This window comes from Silene latifolia, chromosome 7 (genome assembly GCF_048544455.1).
Source record: "Silene latifolia isolate original U9 population chromosome 7, ASM4854445v1, whole genome shotgun sequence".
Taxonomy (NCBI): Eukaryota; Viridiplantae; Streptophyta; class Magnoliopsida; order Caryophyllales; family Caryophyllaceae; genus Silene; species Silene latifolia.
Genome location: NC_133532.1, coordinates 70132704 through 70138308, shown reverse-complemented (window position 1 = coordinate 70138308; position 5605 = coordinate 70132704).

Here is a 5605-nt window from a genome sequence, read left to right as displayed (position 1 = left end):
AAAAACCGGTTTAAGAGAGGAGAAAGGAAGGTGAAATATTTTATCTCTCTAAAATAGTTTTGGTGAATGAATATGAATGAATACTAGAACAATATGTTATGTATTGTTTATCAAAATATAAGGCAAAAACCCCTTTGTTTTTCCTTGTGAAAAACCGGGCAAGAGGAAGGGAGGGGAGCCAATGCATGCCTTTGTTTGTCTTCACAATGTAAACTAGGTTGCATGGCAAGTCTATTAGGGAAATGATTGTGTTTTCCATTAGCATAATCAATCACAACATTAGCCTAATCCTCCTCTTTATTTTCGGCACATATGGATAACATGGAATCCATTTTATTTTTGCTAATTTGTCAATATGTCACATGTCACATGTCACATAAAATTGTCATGTATTTTTAACATATTAAAAATCAACGTATTAATAAAAATACGTCATACACAAAAATCGCCTTAGTAATTCATAATTACTTGTACCAAAATGTTTTACCAAATATAAATCACAATAAATTGTATTTATAATAATTCATTCAAATTCAATTGTTTCCTTAAACAATAATTTCATCTGAGTAATGATACAATTCGATTACTCAGACCGTATCTCATTTAATCAAATTTCAATGAGATACGTAAATATTACTTCCAAAATCGTCCGTCAATTTTAAATAAATTAATTGACTCGTAACGTTATACGATCAATTAATTGATCAATTAAGAGTGTTGCCCTATAGGTGTGACCTAGGGGATCAACTGATCACCACCGTCGCACGACAGTAATGTCAAATTCTAGTCAGCCAATCATTACCGATATGTGTGGACCAGTTGACAGTAAATATTACTTCCCAATTGTATTCTTTATAATGAGACTTAAACATGTGATCATCATGATCAACAGTTGTGATCGCATTATTGTCGGAGGACACATATTCCAACAATATAGGTTTGTCATAGAATCCCTTTGATAAAAGCTCATTGGAAATTGGGTTCTAATGAAAGGTTTCTATTGACAGACATGGAATACGTAAAGAGATGGACACGGAGTTTCGGGTCCTTTGCTTACTCGGTACGGAACGTCACTCTAGTGTACTCATGTTGAATTGGAACATGTTTTTTGTTTTAAATAAATTCTCAAATAAATTCTCGTTGTCAACGGGAAATGGTAAAGGAAGAGAAAAAGATATATGAAAGTTGTGCTTTTATTTAGATAAATAAGAGGTTAGCACAGACTCGATAATTACGTGTGACTCATGGGGACAGCCCCCCGCAGTTTTTCACTTACGAATAAAAGGACATACACTAGGATAGATATGAGAAAGCCTAAGACTCGGACTCGGACTTGGACTCAATCGTAGATACGGACTCCTAATCTTAGCTTTCCTTCTCGAAGGTCTCCTTTGCAACATCAAGCGGCTTGAATGTATGGTCTTGAGCATTGACCCCTTGAGCACTTCACTCTCATTGTTGGGAATTATATGAGGACAATAGTCCATGAGGCTTTTATCTCGTTGCAGAAAGAGATCTCCATTAGAGTTGTCTTCATCACTTTGTTGGCCTAGAGATGAAGCCATCAAATGATGGTTGTCGATCATACCTTGAGTAGCATGTTTCAGTGTCATGAGCTTTTCCTTGAAGATATTGGCAATAGGTGTTGCCATCTCAGAAACGAGTTCTTTTGTGTTCAGGTTTGTCTGGAGTCGGACCAATGGGTTGGAGCATTCCTTCTGAAGCAAGTATCCCCAGAGCAGTACCATATGTTATTCTCATATCTGTGAAAACCCTTTGATGTTTTCCCAAGGTTCCAACATTGGTGTTTTTTGGGATGTTTTTGTGAGTTTTGTTTTTGTCAACCTTGAGCGGAAACATGATTTAGTCGTTGTCAATGGGGAGCTTTTCGGATGTTGCTTGGTATTTTGAAGGGGATTTTGGTGAGGCAATTTCGTGTTATTTGTTGGTGGGTTCATGGGTGTTCGAACCATTCGATGACTCCTCATTTTCAACAGATGTTGGTTGGTAAATGAAGGGGTTGGTCTCCTCCTTGATGGTCAGGTTCATTTTCGTTATTACCTAACCTTTTATCCAAATTAGCTACACGAGTGTTCAAATCATCGATATCCACTTGCATCTTTGAGAATATGTTGTTGATAGAGATAGAGAGCATCGTTATAACGCTTTGTAGGCCATCTTTGTCAATTGCATGAATTTTCTCATTGTCAGGAGAGATGAGGTGAGAGAAGTCTAGGAAATGTTCATGACTGTGTTTTGATGCGTGCAGTTTATATATGGTTTTTACCCTATATCTACACGCATTTTTGTGTTATTTATGTAGTATCTAGCTACAAATGCCCCTGAATAGTCTACTTTGGTTTGTCTTGTATTAACTGCTGGAATGAACCAGAAACGAGCATAATCAAGCCTAAACCTATCCTATTTGCATGCATTTTGGAAATGGAAGAATCGAAGCCTGAAAATTGTTACCTAAAGATGCGTGAAGTGATTTTAGAAGGTGTTTTGAGTTCACCCACGATGATACAGTTCTATTATGCTCGATCGACTAGAATTGGTAGCTTGGATTGGTCGATCGAGTAACGTTGTTACTGAAGACCTTAGATCGAGTACTTACTTAGCTCGATCGAGATAGGTGTATTCTGTGTTCCTCGATCGAGTACTTATTGTCCTCGATCGAGATGTTTGCCCATTATTTTACTCGATCGAGTTGTTTGATTTTACTCGATCGAGAGCTTTTGACAATTACGCAATCTTTTAGTTATCTTTCGGATATTTTATTTTGGTATCTTAGAATTAATAATAGGGAAGGGAATGACGACAGATCTATCTCTTCTCTTGGCACTTTTACTAATAAAAATTTAAAATTTCCATTGCTTTGAACTCTCTTTGTATTGTTATTTATGATCTTTAATTTGATTAATTATTATTGCAATTATTATTCTTGTTCTATTCATCTCTTTTATCTTTCGTTCTTTCTCTTGTTTTGCTTTGCAATTCATCACCATGTTAAATTTATTTGTTTCATTTGTTGTTAATGATTCGTTAATAATTATGCATAGCTAATTCTTCTATGCTAGGACATAGGGGAGCCATGGCAATTCGGTAGAAATGACTAGGTGATTAGGTTTGGCTAGATTTAGGTTTGTGTTGTCAATCATTGCATTTAATAGCGATTAGTTTCTTGACTCGACGCATTCATCTAGTTGTTTTGGTACACTCTGACCTAGATCGAAAGATTGGAAGGAGTAAGACCAGCAATAAACATTAGGGAATTCTAATAAGGGCGGAAGCTAAGTTAGTAGTGTTTTAGGGCGAAAGCGGACCGGAAGGACTTTTTCAGTACCTTACAGACCGATTTTATGCTAACCTTTGACCCTAGATTGTTCTCCTACGAAACCATGGCGAACCGATTGTCCTAGCTGTTTCTCTCCTTCTGTTAATCTCTTTAAAGTTTCGTTGTTGTCCCTCTTTTTCCTTTCTCTCTCTCTCTCTCTCTCTCTCTCTCTCTCTCTCTCTCTCTCTCTCTCTCTCTCTCTCTCTCTCTCTCTCTCTCTCTCTCTCTCTCTCTCTCTCTTTGCCCCCGTAGTTAGAATCAAAACAATTAAACCACTCGATCGACCACCCTGGGACGTGAAAACCACTCGATCGAGTGGTAGAACTGCTCGATCGAGTACTTTGACTTCATGTCAGCTCAACTCCGCGCCTAAATGCCTCGTAATCCGTGCCATGACGCTTCCAAACGTAGTATCTCACTCTGGAAAATCCCGTCTCCTCTAAATGCATTCAAAAAGGACGAAAAAGAGTACGATTCCACTACTTTCGCGTTCATTATTTCAAAATGGACCAAACGAACCAAAGTAGCCAATTCGGGGCAAAATACTATAAAAACAGTATAAAAATGCATAGAAATACGTGCTGGAATAGGCTAAAAAGACTATATAAAAAGCACGTATCAAATCTCCCCAAACCGAACCTTTACTCGTCCTCGAGTAAACTCAAAACTAAACTAATGGAACGGAAATGATAACTCAGAGCTAGCTTAACTTGTCTACTTGAACCAATTTAATGCAACAGAAACTAACAGTTAAAGCTAAGCAGTCAATACGCAAACGAATTATAAGCTGTTCAGAAATATAGCCAACCTATCGACCTTGCAAGACCAACAAAATCGGACTCTCTCGTGGTCACTCTTCTCTCATGAAGCAAAGGGTGAATAATATGTAAACGAGAGAAGAAAAGGCAGTCACTCACCTAACTACGACCTACATAGCATGCATGCAACAAAAATGAATGACAATTCAAGTACTAATGCACACGCTCCAACCAATAATGTCCGTCACAGCCGAGGGCTTACAAAAAATATGGGAATAGTGAGGTTCAGGTGAGAAAGGGCAAAACATGAGGTAAAAGCGTCAATCTAGTTCCTAACAGGACCATAAAAAAAAATCCGAATCTCAACTGACTGAAAAACTAAGTACAAGTGCCCTTCATTTGGCACAAAGCTCACTAAACTCAAACACAATCTCCTAAAAATTATAGAATAAGAATGGAGGAGTCAGACGGTCACAAACTTCCCTTTTTAAACACCGTCTGAAATAACTAACTGAAACAAACAATTCCTTTTTGTTTTTCAAACTTCTTTCTCTTTCTTCCTGATCTCACGTTTTCAGCTCTTTTTTTTTCATTTTTTTTTCTTTCTTTTTCTTTCACGTCTTTTTTTTTTCAATTCTTTTTTTCTTTTTCTCCTTCCTCTGTTTTCCAACAACTCCAAACACGGAAATACGGGCCAAAATGCAACCGGAAAACTCATACCCAAAAGAATATACTAACTAGCTTGACTAGGCAGGCTTAATTTGGAACGTAGCTAATGGGTCAAAAAGGCAAATTTGGCTAATGTGGAGCTAAATGGGTGAAAAATAGAAAGAAAGGGGAATTTGCAAGCACCTCCCTGCATGTGACACCAACCACAAACCCGAATATGCGCATTTGACAAGAAATTGAATGTCATAAAAGTGCAAAAAAGATGGACATGCTATGCAAGGAGTACTACTCTCAATTCCTAATGAACGGGTCATGAATGTCACCAGTTATAAGGCTCTAAAACTAAGAATTTTCAAGTAGTTTGCCAATTTTTCAGGTCAAGTCTAAACAGTCAGCTATATTTGAACAGAAACTCGTAGACTATGCGTATGACAAAGCTAATAACTATCAAAAGAAGTGCAAGGCTCAAGTAAAATGACAAGTTATAGTGCATTATCATCACGGAAATCTACCGTTCCGACTCAACCTATATGCAAAAGTAAACGTGAAATTTTTTGATTTTTTTTGAAATTTTCTAATTTTTTGGATTTTTGAATTTTTAATGAAATAAATAAGCAGTGCATCCTGAAAAATAAACGTGAATGCAAAAACAAATGCAAATACAGACTCAAAAGGATGCAATACCCTCCTTAAACCAAAACGGACAACGCCCTCGTTGTCCTCCAGCATACACCAGCAGATACATACGGGGAAATGGGAATATACAACCAAAATAAAATAAAAACAAAATTAAAAGGAGACAAAATAAAAGAGTAAGAGATACATACAAAATACGAACTTC